We start from the raw sequence: 16,897 nt of genomic DNA on the forward strand, positions 1-16,897 counted from the left end.
GCAGTTTCCTGACCTCTCCAGGAAAACTGGCAGATTTTGCAGAATTGTCATTTGGAATTAGAATGGGAAAACAGTCACAATCCCAAGTTATCTAATTTTGTGAACCATGAATACCAAGTTGAAATAAGCCATTAATAATATCAATCAAGTCATAACACAAAGTGTGAAAGTCATCAGAATCAAAATGAAGTCACTAATGTGAGGAAAAACCTGACAAGCAGAGACGGGGAAGGCCACGAAGACAGGCTTCTCATGCTTGCATGCCTGATAGCAAAAACCATCACAAAAGACTGCAAAAACCACAACCTTGCACATCACAACCTTACACAAAAAAAACACTTCTAGTTGAACAATGAGAACACATGGACCAAGGAGGACAACATGGGGCTGGGGCCTGTCAGGGGGTGGGGGATTAGGGGAGGGAGAGCATTAGGAGAAACACCTAATGTAGATGACGGGTTGATGGGTGCAGCAAACCACCATGGCACATGTATACCTATGTAACAAACCTTCACATTCTGCACATGCATCCCAGAACTTAAAGCATGATTTAAAAACACACACACTTCTGCAGGACCACCTGCCCAGCAACTGCCTGTCCTACCTCAGACCGGTGTCGTCCTTACTGATCATTGCAGCCAAGGGTAATTATTTCAAAACCATTATGGAATCTCATTTTCTCCTTTAAAAATGTTTATCTTCCTTTACCTTTACTCCCTGAATACACACATGGTTTACTGTGGCATGAGGATTCCCATAGCAATGCTCTCTCTATTCCCAAACAAGTTTACTTTAGAGAGCTTCTGTCTGTTGTTTAGGCTGACAAAACACTACACTGTTATTTATTTTTTAATCCTTCTTTTATCATTTTAAGATCCAGACTTTTTTTTTTTTTTTTGAGACAGAATCTCACTCTGTTGCCCAGGCTGGAGTGCAGTGGCATAACCTCAGCTCACTGCAGCCTCCACCTCCCAGGTTCAAGGGATTCTCATGCCTCAGCCTCCCAATTAGCTGGGACTATAGGTGCATGCCACCACGCCCAGCTAATTTTTGTATTTTTAGTAGAAATGGGGTTTGGCCATATTGGCCAGGCTAATCTGCAACTCCTGGCCTCAAGTGATCCGCCCACCTTGGCCTCCCAAAGTGCTGGGATTACAGGTGTGAGCCACCATGCCTGGCCAACATCCAGACTTTTTAAAGCTTCCATTTCATTTAATGGACAACCTTTCTTCTAGCCTTGAAACCCCAGAGGGCTCTCTGCTCCACCCCCTTTACTCTCAGGATTGGATGAAGGACCACAAGTCCTGCAGATGCACCTGCGCACCACCACTCAACACCTTCCCCTTTGGGCCTGACTCACGTCTGCTCAGGGCTGCTGCATGGCCTCCTGTCTGGTTCCCCTTATCTTCGTCTTTCTCTGAAATATCCTCAATCTGCTCTCAGGGGGATTTTCCTGGAATCACTTACCTGTACCAGGTAAAGGCTCAGTATCTCCAGTGGTTCCTCTTTGTCTGTAGGTCAGAAGCCAAACCCGGGGCTCTGTCTGACCATGTCTCATGCAATCTGCCTCCAGTCCTGCCTGCCGCCTGCCCACTGTGGACTGTGGGCCTCCTCACCTGTCCTCATCCCTAAGTCACCCCTCCCTTTTGTCTGTGTATGTCCCACTCCCTCCCTGCTCAGCCTAAACCCCGCCCCCCACCCTCTCGACTTTTGCCCACACACGCTTCCTTCCAACAGCACCCATCGATTCAGAGCCACACAGCTCCCGGGGGCAGTACTGGGCAATGTCTGCATGATCTCAGGTGGCCTGCTCCCTCGCAGGCCTGGTGTCTCCTGGATGAATTCTCTACGTCCATACCCACAGCACGTGGCAGGGCACTTAGCAAAGCCTAGCAACATGGCTGCTGCTCCAGATGCACTTGATTACCTCAGGCAGCCCCGCCACTCCGGATGATCCTGCCCTTTTCCTACCTCCACTTCCCCACCTGCTCTTTCTCTGCGTGACACTGTGGCTTTGAGGACCACAAGAGGCCTTATATGAGCTTTGAAAGCGGCTAGTGCTGTTGTGCTCACCTCCACCCCAGCCCCTTTCTTCACCTGCCCTGCCTCTTGGTGATGGCTGAAGGTGGCTGGGTCTGGACCAATGATTGATTCTTTATAAAACTGGAGAAGTCACCGCATGTTCAGGGAGCACAGCATCAAGGTGTTGAGCCCAGAGAGCCAGGAGGGACGCAGGAGGGTGCAGCCCATGCGCCTGCCACATTGGCCTTCCTCCCGCTCGCCCCAAGCCGTTCACCCCCACTTCTCCTCCAAACCTGCACTGACCCTCCATGACCAGGTCCCCCAAAACCTCTGCCATGGCTGGTCCTTTTCCTCCCTTCTCCTCTTGGTCCTGGGTATCCCCCGGTGCAGAGTGTAAATCCCATCCACTGGCCAGTGTGAGTTTCCCAATAGGCAGGCTGTGCCAAAGTGCAGAAACCTAAGACTGCACGTTAATAAGTTGGTCCTAAAAATTATGAAATTATGAATAAGAATCTTGCTTTTTTTTTTTTTTTTTTTTTTTGAGACAGAGTTTCGCTCCTGTTACCCAGGCTGGAGTGCAATGGCGCGATCTCGGCTCAATGCAACCTCCGCCTCCTGGGTTCAAGCAATTCTCCTGCCTCAGCCTCCCAAGTAGCTGGGACTACAGGCTGCACCACCATGCCCAGCTAATTTTTGTATTTTTAGTAGATACAGGGTTTCACCATGTTGGCCAGGATGGTCTTGATCTCTTGACCTCGTGATCCACTCACCTCGGCCTCCCAAAGTGCTAGGATTATAGGTGTGAGCCACCGCACCTGCCAGAATCTTGCTTTTTAATGTTATTATCAGTGGGTTCCATATCCAAAGATTCAACCAACCAAGGATTAAAAATACTGAGAAAGGCCAGGCATGCTGGCTAATAACTGTAATCCCAGCACTTTGGGAGGCCGAGGAGGACGGATCATGACCTCAGGAGTTTAAGACCAGCCTGGCTAACATGGTGAAACCCCATCTCTACTAAAATACAAAAATTAGTCAGGCGTGGTGGTGCATGCCTGTAATCCCAGCTACTCAGGCTGAGGCAGAGAACCGCTTGAACCCGGGAGGCAGACGTTGCGGTGAGCCGAGATTGCGCCACTGCACTCCACCCTGGGTGACAGAGCGAGACTCTATCTCAAACAAAACGAACAAAAAAATACTGGGGGAAAATGGATGGTTGCACCTGTACTAAATACCTACATTTTTTTTCTAGTCATTATTCCCTAAACAATACAGCATAACAATTATTTCCACAGCACTTACATTGCATTAGGTGTTATAAGTAATCTAGAGATGATTTAAAGGGCATGGAAGAACGTGCATAGGTTACGCACGAACGCTACACCCATTTTCTAGAAAGGACTTGAGCACCAGTGGATTCTGGTGTTCATGGGGGTCCTGGAACGCATCCCCCATGAACACAGAGGGATAACAGTTCTTTACATTGCCCAGTGCCCTGCCCCAAGCTTATATTCATCTCTTGAATTCAAGCTTCTGAATAGAGTTAAAAGAGCTGGACAGGCCTCATCTCTCTTTAAATTCACATCCATACAGACTCAAAGATTAACATCCATTCCAAAGGTATTTGGGTGATCCCACATGGACTTACGTTAGTCATAAAGCCCTAGCCTCATATGCTTGAGAATTATCCCCCAAGCCCGAATCCTCAAGTTCAGGCAGAAGTCTTGAATTGTTCTGGTTTTTTTCCTAAAACTATTGAGTCACATTTCTCACCTAAGATTCTAGGCTCTTACCTGATCTTGCTTTGTTTGAATGTTCTGCAGCACAGGGCTGGGTGAGCTCTGGGTAACACTTGCAGTGTGGACTTTTTTTTAACCCTTCTTACAGAATCCCCTCTCTAAGGCTAACATTGCCTCTGGGTCTAAACTACCCAGGCCCCTTCACACGTACAGTTTAATTTGAAATTACGTGTTAGTTGCTGACTTTTGCCTTATCTGATTTGCTGGCATGAATCTTCAGCGGGGCTCTGTTATTTTACTTCTACTCAAATATTCAGAAAAACCTCCAGTGCCTGTCACAGCCTTTCAACATTTTCATTTATTCCCATCAAATGTCAGCATCATGCTCTAGGGATAACTGGCATTCCAACAGCGTGGGCTCATCCTCCAGGCCACTGGCCGCCTCCCACCCTCGGGGCCGGGTGAGGAGGTAAGGCCGCCAGTGCAGGGCTGGAGGAAACGAGGCTGCACAAGGTCAGCGGAGCCGGCCAAAGTCACAGCCCCAGCATCCTCAGCTCCTTCCTGCCCAGTGACAGGTCAGGGGCCCCTGGCCACGCTTTCCTTTCCCCTCACCACCCTGTTTAAAATGCCATCCTCCCATCTCTGCCACGCTCCCTCTCTCTTCCCCGAGCAGTTCTTCTCTATAACACTTATCACTAACCAAAATCCATCGCGTTTACTTTTTTAATTTTTTATCATCTACACCACAAAGTCACTTTGTCTGTTTTGCCCGCTGCTGTGTTTACAGTGCCCAAAATGGTACCTGCACACCCTTGTAAGTGCACAGGTATTTCAATGAATGAATGTATGAATAAACAAATAACTGGGCATTTCCCGCCCGGGATCGGCACAGCATGCTTTTTGGCTCCCCACATCCGTCCCTGCTGTCACAGAGCTCACCCCGGCTGTCTCCATTATTGTACGTCACCGTATGCCAATTTGCAAACACAGCAATGACTCTTTGTGGACCAAATGAACACAAACCTATTTCTGAATGAATCCCATATTCAACCCACGGTACCACAGTGATCATTTAATAAAACTAAGACCTTGGGTTAACTTAACCCTGCTAGCCTTATCCTTGAAGCTAGGAGAGACTGAAAATCCAGTATCCCAGCACCGGAGTTACCACTCCTGACTCCAAGTGTTCATAGCTCAGGTGTGGGCAAGTCAGCAGACTCATTCAGAAACTCCTTCCCTTTTTCTTTCTTATTTTGTTTTTTGTTTGTTTGTTTGTTTGAGATGGAGTCTCACTCTGTAGCCCAGGCTGGAGTGCAATGGTGCCATCTCGGCTCACTGTAACCTCCGTCTCCCGGGTCCCAGTTCAAGCAATTCTCCTGCCTCAGCTTCCTGAGTAGTTGGGATCACAGGCATGTGTCACCACGTCCAGCTAATTTTTGTATTTTTAGTAGAGTCGGGGTTTCACCATATTGTCCAGGCTAGTCTTGAACTCCTGACCTCGTGATCCATCCACCTTGGCCTCCCAAAGTTCTGGGATTACAGGCATGAGCCACCACGTCCAGCCTTTTCTTCTCATTTTCTTAGCACCATGTAATCACTAGGAAGATGAAGCCTAGCCAGTCTCGGACAAGCTGACATTATGACTTGTTTCTCTGCCTTTCTGCTCCCCTGAACACTTTCACACTGCAGTCACCTGTGCGCCTTCTCTCCCTTCTCAATGCCCTTAGTTTTTAGAAACCTAGGTGTGTAACTTGGGGGTTTGTGCCACCCAGAAGGTTCTGTTAAAACGCTACGTAACATCTTCCTTTGCCTGAAGATAACTTTTTCTTTCCATTTTGATTTCTTGTTTGACCCATTGGTTGTGGTTTGAACCATTGGTTATGAAGGAGTGTATTGTTTCATTTCATATATTTGTGAATTTTCCAAAATTCCTCCTGATACTGATTTCTAGTTTCATACCATTGCGGTCAAAAAAGATACTCAATGTAACTTTAGTCTTCTTAAATTTACTAAGACTGGTTTTGTGGCTTAACATTTGATCTGCCCTGGAGACTGCTGCTGGATGGAGCCCCAAAATACACATTCATCACAAGTGCACATGGGACAGTCTACAAATATTCTGCAAACATCTGTTAGATCCATGAGGTCTACTGCAGTGTCGTTCAAGGCTGCTGTTATCACAAAAAGTAATAACATCAATAATAAAAATAATTAAGGGACCAGGAGGAACCTCGGGGAGGTGATGGATACGTTTATGGCCTTGATGGTGGTGATGGTTTCACAGCTGTGTCCTCATCCCCAGATGCACTGAGTTGTGTGCCTAGAGACACACAGCTTTTCACATGTCAGTCACTCAGTAAAGAAGATACCAAACAAATAAGAGTGCCAAGCCCGTGGCATGCAGGCTATTTTGCAAAACCTAACAACTGTGTTGACTGCATGTGCTTTAAGATGGGGATTGAGTGGGGGGATGGCTCCGGACTGTGCAGGGATGCCATGCCCTGCGGGGAGAGCCATCCCCAAGCCCACACAGGCCATCACCCCATCAAAACCCCTTAGGCAGCTCCACTTCACTGGACCCCACTGCTGCTGACATTTCAGAAAGGAAAATCCAGACACAAATCCTTGCTCTGCGTCCCTCTGAAGAAACAGCTCTCCAGGGAGGCCCTTGTCCAACAGAGAAGAACACCAGGGGCTGCAGAAGGGGTGCAGACACCTTCCCCCCTCACCTGGCTGTGGACGGGGAGGGTTCAGGCACCTGGGGAGTCTCTTTGTCAACATGAGGCCATTCTCAAGCTTAGCTTTGAGCCCACAGCCCTGCTCAGAGCTCCGTAAATGGGGGGAGTGATGTAGTTTGGATATTTGTCCTCCTAAGTCTCGTGCTGAACTGTAATCCCCAGCACTGAAGATGGGGCCTGGTGGGAGGTGATGGCATCCTGGGGATGGGTTTCTCATGGATGGTTAGCACCATCCCCCTGGGGCTGCCCTCTCCATAGTGAATTCTCACAGGATCTGGCTGTATAAAAGCGTGCGGCCTCTTTCTGCTCTGTGCTTGCTCCTGCTCTTGCTGTGTGATCCACCAGCTTTCCCTTTGCCTCCCGCCATGACTGTAAGCTTCCTGAGGCACCCCTAGAAGCACAGCAGATGCTGGCACCACACTCCCTTTACAGCCTGCAGAACTGTGAGCCAATTAAACCTCCTTTCTTTATAAATTACACAGCCTCAGATATTTCTTTGTAGCAAGGCAAGGATAGACTCCTATACGATAGTAATAAATATTTTCCAGGTGAATCTCCATTGTGGCTGCTGCATATCCCATGCCAGTGCACTTTGGAGAAAGTGCTGACCCCACTACTCAAAGACAGCTCCAGCAGCAGCTTAACCTCCTCCCCGTGAGCAATGCCAGCTCCCAACACACCCATGAGCACTTGGCAGTGGCACACGGTGCTATTGGAGATCAACCCAGGGAGCTGATTCACAGCTGCCTTGACCAGGCAAGGCCGCCTCAGGGGAACTGACCTGGGGACCTCTTTCCTAGCAGCATGAGCTGTACCTCAGCTTCCTAGGGGAACCATAGCTCCCTGCCTGGCAGGAAGGGCTTTGGACAGCTGTTTCTACCAGATTTCTCCTGTAAACATCCATCATTTAATCCAGCTGCTGAATGGCCACCTTGTCATTCTTTCCTCCTACATATGAGGCTGCTCTGACACTGCGCTGTAAGAAGGGACAGCAGAGGCAGCTCCTCTCTGAAAAGCTGCTCACAGCATGTTCAGGTTGAGGTTGGGGTCGTGGTTAGGGTTAGGGGTTTTTTTTTGTTTGTGGTTTTTTTTTTCTTTTCAATCAGAAAAAAGAGTAAGCTGCCTCACATCTCTTACCCCTGGACAGAAGCATTCCCCTGGTCTGGAGATTCCCCTGACCTCTGCACAGGGGAAAGAGACGTGAGGCAGCTTACCTTCTCTCTGGCTACCCTTGTTTATCAACTCCCCAAAAAGCCCAGCTCCTTAATCTATAATGTGTGCTGCAGGAATCAGCTCCACCCCGCGCACAGCAGTGTGGTTGAGTGTTCTCCGCCTGCCTCCTCCTCCGTGTCCACTTCCAGTTTCTTTAGAAAAAGAATTCAGTTTGGTGATGTGTCGATGTTGGATACTCTTTAGGCTGAGAAATCTAAAACATATGCTTCACATCCCTCCCCAGATTCTCAAATGAATGGAACTCCCATCTCTCAAACTACTACAACTACCATGGAGGATAATAAAACAAAAAGTAGATAATGCAGTACAGTTCTTAAAACAATATTTTTTTTGGCTGGGCGCGGTGGCTCACGCCTGTAATCCTAGCACTTTGGGAGGCTGAGGTGGGTGGATCACCTGAGGTCAGGAGTTCAAGACCAGCCTGGCCAACATGGTGAAACCCCATCTTTATAAAAAAGATTTAAATCTATATTTAAAAAAAAAAAAACTATTTTAAAAAAACAATATTTTTTCTTACCTTGTATCATTTGACCCTCTCAATCGAGTGAGATTAATAGGGATTCTCTACTAATATCAAATAACAATGTACCCATTTCATAAGTAAAGAAACTATGGGCTGGGCACAGTGGCTCATGCCCATAATTCCAGCACTTTGGGAGGCCAAAGGGAGCAGATCACCTGAGGTCAGGAGTTCAAGTTTAAAACCAGCCTGACCAACATGGTGAAACCCCTTCTCTGCTAAAAACACAAAATTAGTCGGGCATGGTGGTACACACCTGTAGTCTCAGCTACTCAGGAGGCTGAGGCAAGAGAATCACTTGAACTCGAGAGGCAGAGGTGCAGCGAGCCAAGATCATGCCACTGCATTCCAGCCTAGGTGACAAGAGCAAAACTCCATCTCAAAAAAAAAAAAAAAAAAAAGGAAAGAAAAGAAAAGAAAGAGAAAGAAACTAAGGCTCAAGAAGGATAAAGAACCAGCTTAAATTTGCACAGTTAATTATTGATGAAGTCAGGACTGAAATCCAAGCCTTGTGACCACGGCCTAAAGTTTTTTTTCCATTTTGTATTCTGCTCTGTGCCCTCATCTACAAATCCATAAAGCATTGCTTCATGGCTTCTTTCCTTAATCTCCCTTTATAAATCAAGAGTAAAGATTTCACCCAAAGCTCTGAACTGCTTCTCTTTCAGCCCAAATAAAATGCTCCACCAGCGCTTCCATTTCACATCCCCGTGCTCCTCCACCTGGGTAGATTCCTCCCATTACACCCAGCAAGTCGACCATGTAATTGATCGCGGCTATTACTCTCCAGAGGGTTATGAGTGCCATCAGATCTGGGGAGTAGACTCACACTTTAGTTTTCATTTGAAATGTTTAAATAAGAAAAAGAGTTGTGGCAGTTGAACCTAAAAATGATCTTTTAATTAAAAGCTGATATTCTATTCTATTTTCCCCCCAGTTCTTTGGGAAGGTTTGGGGGAAGGTTTTTTTTGTTTGTTTGTTTATTTGGGGATTTTTTTTTTTCTTTTAATGAAGAGAACAACCTAAGTATGAAATTCTCTTTCACACTGTCAGGAGCTCAGCCTGGCCTAGCTTGGCATGTAGGCAGCAGGACACAGCTAAATTACAGATGAGCAATAACCCTGGAGGTTTCTGCTTCACCCACACTCTCAGTGGCAGACTTAAAACACTAACGTATAGCTGCAAAGCAAAATTAAAATTTCAGATTTGAATAACTCCACGAAGGTATGAAAAGAAAGCAAGTTATCCCTGAAAGCTTCCAGCTCTCCTCCTTACAACATGCTATGTTCATGAAGTGCTTTCTGATTTTACATTGTGATCCCATCTCTGTCATTATCACAACCTCTGGGGAGGGGATGGCAGTAATTTAAGGTCTGAAATGAAGACTCAAGATTAGGTGCTGACGGGGCACCTGGTCAAATTGGGAGGCCCCAAATGGCCTGGCTTCAGGTTCTTCACACACTCTACTCCTACAGCTAAGATCCCAGAGCCAAACAACCCTCCCTGTTGCAAGGGCCTGACACAGGCCCTACCTATCCAGGAGTGGCAGATGTCAGTTCCCTGTCAGCCTGTGCAATTACTCAGACAAGCCAGCCTCAGCCTCCTGTAGGGGCCAGGCATACCTCACCCTCTTGTGACCACAAAGCCTTCCTCCTACAGCCCCTGTTTGTACATTCTGTTCCCAAGCACAATCACTGTGTGTTCCTCACGGCATGTGGCACCGTCCTCCCATGGGTTGTGAGTCTATGTGACTGATAATCTGCTGTCAATATCATCTGTCCAGTATTGGGTGCTGTGTGTTTCACCATCTCCATAACCCTAGAGGAAGAACCCCTGCCTCACCACAGTGTGAAAACGAGGTGATTAAAACAATGGATATATTAGCCTTATTTCAAAAATGTTCAGAAATATCAGCCCGACATATGGTTATTAAATAATGGAGCATCTTGGATCTTCAGACTTTAATCCCAAAGCTCTTTCCTGCTGCACTCTGCTATGTTTTAGTTGCGTTTCCCCAGAAGCAGACCCTGAGCTGGGGACTTTGGCACACGTGATTTATTAAGGAAGTGTCTGCAGGAGAGACCACTAAGCAGGTGGAACAAGGAGAGAAATAAATGGGAACCAGCCAGGCCATGGGGGAAATTTCCAGGGAAAGTCACAGCCTCCATCTGACCCCGTAGGGAGCCCTCATGTATTAATGCAACTCATATTTTTCCCATCTTGAATTTAATTAAACTAAAAAGCTCTCCACCACCAAAGAAATAACCAACAGAGTGAACAGAAAACCTGAGAAATGGGAGAAAATATTTGCAAACCCCACGTCAAATACAGAATTAGTATCCAGAATTTACAAGGAACTCAAACAACTCAACCGAAAAAATAACAATTATCATCTCATTTAAAAGTGGGCAAAGAACAGGAATAGGCATTTTTCCAAATAAGACACAAAAATAGCCAATAGACATATGAAAAAACGGTCAACATCATTAATCATCAGAGAAACAAATTAAAAATACACTAGTTAGAATGGCTTTTATTAAAAAGACAAAACGTAACAGATATAGGTGTGAATGTAGAAAAAAGGGGAACTCTTCTACATTGTTGGTGAGAATGAAAATAAATACAACCTCTGTGGAAAACGGTACAGCAATTTCCCTAAGAACTATAGAACTGCCTTTCGAACCAGCACTCCCACTACTGGGTATCTGCCCAAAGGAAAAGAAATTGGCATGTAAAAAAGCTACCTACACCCATGCATTGGTTGCAGCACTGTTCTAATAGCAAAGATATTGTGAATAGCTTTATGAATATCAACCTACACACCCATCATCGGAAGACTGGATAAAGAAAATGTGGCATATAATACTATTCAGCCAGAAAAAAGAATGAAATCATATATTTTGCAACAACATGGATAGAACTGAAGGCCATTATTTTAAGTGAAACAGGTCAGACACAGACAAATGCTACATGTTCTCACTTATAAGTGGGAGCTAAATAATGTGTACACATGGACATAGAGTATGGAATAATAGACACTGGAGTCTCAGAAGTAGGGGTGCTGGGGGTGGATGATGAGAGATTACTTAATTGGGGTACATTATGGATGGATGATGGATACCCTAAAAGCCCCGAAATCTCTGCATGTAACAAAATTATACTTGTACCTCATCAATTAATATAAACAAAAAAGAAACTTGTTTAAGTTAGTTAACTACCTTAACACGGAAAAAAAAAAAAAAAGATTTGCCCCATTTCGAAGCCATGCTAAGTTTTAGTACTTGCCTTACCAGTGAGTCACTGGCTCTGGCTGAAGCCAGGGGATGCAAATTCTCAGACACCTCTGCTATCTACAGGCCCAGGCAGCAGGGACCCCCGACCCTGAGAACCAACCTCATAAGGGGGTCACAGCTGTGGGTGTTGACAGCGAGAATGCCAGATAAAATGCAGGGTGCCTAGTAAATGTGATTTTCAGATAAACAATGAATAATGTTTTCATATATACATGTTCCAAATACTGGATGGAACATACTTATTCTGAAATGTCTTTATTATCTCTCTGAAATTTAAATTTCAGTGGGCCGCCCATGCTTGTATTTGCTAACCGTGGCAGCCCTATTTGCTGTAAACCGAACACACACAGGTGATGCACACACAGCCCTGGCGAAGAGAATGGGGTCGGAAGGGCGTCCGGACGGAGCACCAAGACGGCCCACCACCGTGCTGCTCTTCGGAACTCCACCCTGCCTGGCAATGCCAAATTATTTCATCTCTCAATGCTCTCCAGCCTCTACAGACTCTCCAGGCTGAATGTCAAAAACTAGAACATGCCCTTGTTTTGCTTCTTCCATGGACAGAACCTCCTAACACTCAATTCCTTTCTTCCCACGTGACCACCCTCCCCATTCTTCCAGCAGAACTCGCTCAGCCCCCATGCTTTCCGCACGGCTCCTCCTGTCCGCGTCAGCTGGCAAGGATGTCTATCTCCACTGAAGCACCCATTCAACTTCTTACCCAACAACCATTTAGTGACCGCCTGCTAGACACGGGGATATACTTGGAGAGAAGTCCATGTGCCCAGGCACGATGGCTCACATCTGTAATCCCAGCACTTTAAGAGGCCAAGGCAGGCGGATCGCCGAAGGTCAGGAGCTCAAGACCAGCCTGGCCAACATGGTGAAACCCCATCTTTACTAAAAAATACAAAAATTAGCTCAGCGTGGTGGTGCATGCTTATAGTCTCAGCTACTAAGGAGGCTGAAGCAGAAGAATCACTTGAATCCAGGAGGCAAAAGTTGCAGTTAGCCAAGATCATGCCACTGCCCTCGGCCTGGGTGACAGAGCGAGACTCCGTCTCCATAAAAAAAATAAACAAACAAACAAACAAATAAATAAATAAATAAATAAATAAGTCCATGTGGTGCAGCCCAATCCCCTAGAAAGGTTTTGCAAGATGCAATGGGAAGGTGGATGAGAGCTGTCTACACCTGAGCAGGGCATCAGTTCACTCTGTAGAGGTATGATGTGCCCCTGAGTTGAGGTTTGAAGGAAGAGAGGAAGTTAGACATAAAAGGAAGCAGGAGGATATCACTGGGGTAGGAGTGCGAAAATAAACTAATGAAGAAGTGAAGGAGAGATGGGATGGAGTGGCCCTGGGGATGGCTGTGCCTCAAGCACTCTGGGATGGCAGGCTCTGCAGGGTGGACTTTTTTGGGGTTGGTACATAGAAGGGCAGTAAATAAAAAGGACTCATCTACCACAGTGGTTCTCACACTTGTCTGAGCACTAAAACCCGCCAAGAATACTTTTTAAAAGTACACATTCTGGGATCTTGTGGTCAGCAGGTTCAGGACTGATGACATAAGATGACAGCCATATTTGTCTGCATGTTGGTAGAGGGGTAGAGGAGGAAGAGTGTGCGGGAAATGACCAGTCTCAGACATGAGCAACTCCATAAGCACCAATCAGCTATGAGTGTCTCGGGGAGACCCCTTGCCCTTTGGGCCACCCCTTCACTGCCCTGAACCCCAGCCCTTAATCTCACAGGGGCTGGGCCTGTTCTTTCCCCTCCAGCCATGCCAAGCACTGCTCACATATCCTACTTCAAGTGATATGCTCCCAGAGAGCTATATAGCAGTTGTATAAACTTTTAAATTTAGGTTAGCTTTTCTTAAAAAAAAAAAAAAAAAAAAAAAAAAACTGAATTCTGTGAAAAATACTTCTATTGAAATCAGAATCATCATCTCATTTCGTTTACATACATAGTGAAGACATACAATTATTCTTCTATTTACCGAACAGTTCCATTCTGAAAAACTCTGTTGTTCTGAAGTTAAAATGATCCAAGTGACCAAGCCATAAAAGTCTATGTGATGATGAGCCGCTGAGTAGTTCAGCCTTGGTCTGGTTTCGGTTTTCAATTCTCCGTTACGTTTTCACCTTCTTTACAAGGAGGTGCAGTGCCATAGTGCGTCCTTTCAATCTGACTTGTCCCAACGTGGTGTTTGGTTCCAGCTGCCCCCTCTCCTGGCTTCCCCTGCCAGCCTAGGCTTTATCAAAACATGAGCTGGACTTTGATCTAAAGGAAGATTATTGCACTTGATAACATGTCGTTTGATTCTAATTAAATGCCAATCATAAGCTCAGATGCCTTCTTGTAATACAGTTTATTAATTTTTTTTTTTTTTTTTTTTTTGAGACGGAGTTTCACTCTTGTTATCCAGGCTGGAGTGCAATGGCGCGATCTCAGCTCACCGCAACCTCCGCCTCCTGGGTTCAGGCAATTCTCCTGCCTCAGCCTCCTGAGTAGCGGGGATTACAGGCACACGCCACCATGCCCAGCTAATTTTTTGTATTTTTAGTAGAGACGGGGTTTCACCTTGTTGACCAGGATGGTCTCGATCTCTCGACCTCGTGATCCACCCACCTCGGCCTCCCAAAGTGCTGGGATTACAAGCTTGAGCCACCGCGCCCGGCCTATTAATTTTTTTAAGTGACTACAGAATTCACTCTTTTCGGTTGAAATTGTACCAAAGCTATTAAACCTTCAAAAACTTTAAATCTTCCAGGTTTCCATTTAGTATAGTACAACAATGTTTACTGCCACCCTTTCTGTCCTAAAATCCATGCAATCCAAGGAGAATATACATGAGAAATGCAAAGTTCATCCTTAATGAAACTAAGACTCTCTGTGCCTACCATCCCACATGAAGGAGGCTGCCACGGTCAGGGCAAACTGGGCCAGAGAATGAGATGACCCAGTCACTAGTACCTATATTATCAGACTTCAATGTGGCAGATAATTTTCCAAAATAGAAGGTATACACTCTAAGAGGCAGAGACAATAACCGCTGATTCAGAGACAAAAGTGTTGGACTGGCTCCAAGAGCCTTCCTGGATCCATTTTAACACCAGAGAATCAGAATAATTAAGGATGAATGAGGAAATGCATCAGCGCCCACTTGCTCCTGTGGTGCGGTAAAGGGGAGGCTGCAGGAGCCTGGTAGCCCCGTGCAGCTGGACAGTGTTCCACGCACATCTACGCACTCCCACTCAGCAAGGCAGGAGGGAAGCCAGTGCGCGGCCGCGGAGGTCACCACTCCCACAGACCACCAGTCCACAGGACTGGCACCCAATTCAGGTCCAGCGTCCCTTATCACCACAGGTCACCAACCACCTCCACGACCTATAAAATCCTTCCCCCACTCCCACATCCTAAACCCACTGCAGAAAAGAGCTTCTGGATACCATAGGTCACCTCCTTTACCCTGTCCACACGCTTTCTCTGGAATCATCGGTTCTCACCAGTTCTCACCATCACACATTATCTGATGGACACCAAGTCTCAGCAACTGTTTTTTGTTTTGTTTTGTTTCACTTGTGTGCCCAGGCTGGAGTGCAATGACACCTTCTCGACTCACTGCAACCTCCACCTCCTGGGTTCAAGCAGTTCTCCTGCCTCAGCCTCCCAAGTAGCTGGGATTACAGGTATGTGCCACCACGTCCAGCTAATTTTGTATTTTTAGTAGAGATAGGATTTCTCCATGTTGGTCAGGCTGGTCTCAAACTTCTGACCTCAGGTGATCCTCCCACCTCGGCCTCCCAAAGTGCTGGGATTACAGGCTCAAGCCACCGCACCCAGCCACATCTTTTCTAAGCCTCTCAGCTTCCTCCGGTAACAACCATCACTGCCATGACTTATTACAGAAAGAAGACATTTTGTATAATGGGCTCAACCAAAGAAACTCACCTGTACGAAACCAAATTAATAAATTCAAGAGTATAGTAACAGAAGCTCGTGGAGAAGCTTATGCTTAACTGCCAATTATTGACCACAAATCTACAGTTTTGAAAACATTTCATAGAGCCCCAGATTTCAAAAAAGATGCTTCCATGGATGGTGGCAATCAGGCCAAAGGGCTCTGGGTCAGCCATTCCCAGTGCATACATGCCTGCATGCTTGCACATGTGCACGTACACACACACACACACACACACACACACAGAGGGACATACAACTTAATACATGTGAACTTAAAATTTAAGGCACTAAACAAATTTGAAGAATCTGATGGCAAAACTAATACTATAAGTAGAAAAATAATTTACAAAATAGGCATTTTGAAGGGAAAAATTCAAAAATGAAACAAAACCAGGGAGATAGCTAGAAAGCACCTCAGTAGCAGAAAAACACAAGGAAAGAAGAAAGGAATTAAAAATAATTCACTGAAGTTGTAGCAACAGAAATTGATGAAATCAAAAGCCCGGATAGATTCTCTTTGGTTTGTAGCCATCACGCTGCGAGTCTCAGCTTAAGCACCGTCTCCTGGGAGGGGCCTTCAAGCCCCACCCTCCCAATTTCTCCCCCAGGGCATTGTTCTCTTCCTTAAAACATAGTCGCCGTTTATTTTTTCTTTCATTTGCCTCGATGTTCATTGTAAATGTCTCTGCAGTGTGAGTGCCCGTGGACAGGGACCACAGCTGTTTCGTTCAGCCGCGAGTTCCCAGGGAGAATGCAGGCCATGGCGGCCACCAAGGAAACAGAGGAACAGAGTTGAGGCCTTGGGTGGACGGGAAGTGGACACACTGGGGGCAGCTGGACAGCGGTCCACACACATCCACACACACCTGCCCAGCAAAGCAGGAGGGAAGCCAGGGCACAGCCGCGGAGGTCCCCGCTCCCACAGACTGGCACCAACTCAGGTACAGCATCCCTTATCACCACCAGTCACCAAATACTTCCACAGCCTATGAATCGGTTGAAAAATGAATTTAAAACAATTCATTGAATTAATGAATTACAAACAACACAATGGGTGGACAAGAAGTGGAGGTGTGTGCCGAGAGGAGGACCAGCCCCAGAGCGGACCACACGGAAGTCAACAGGCCTCACAGACCCTTCCGTCTCCTCTCCTTTTTAATGCTCATTCATTCCCTTATCTCTGTTTGTTTTGTTTTGTTTTTAACAAAGTAAACATTTCTTTTGCTGTTCCTGAAAAAGCTGCTCACTGTGTCACGGCTGCCCAGGAAATCTTGGAATTAGCCTTCCAAAGCTAATTCCTCAGGGAACAGCGCCTCCTTCTCCTACCTCCCACCTGGCTTCTTCGTCATTCTCCCAAACCTCAGAACTTCACTCTAATTCCACA

General features: G+C 46.3%; 1 long non-coding RNA gene across 2 annotated transcripts in view; it reads right to left on the reverse strand.

Moving 5' to 3' along the window:
• The window catches only part of LOC141579999 (uncharacterized), a 504,242-nt gene that overhangs the window by 305,208 nt on the left and 182,137 nt on the right, over nucleotides 1-16,897 (reverse strand). The gene's annotated exons all lie outside the window — the stretch shown is intronic.

Source organism: Saimiri boliviensis, chromosome 10 (genome assembly GCF_048565385.1).
Source record: "Saimiri boliviensis isolate mSaiBol1 chromosome 10, mSaiBol1.pri, whole genome shotgun sequence".
Lineage (NCBI taxonomy): Eukaryota > Metazoa > Chordata > Mammalia > Primates > Cebidae > Saimiri > Saimiri boliviensis.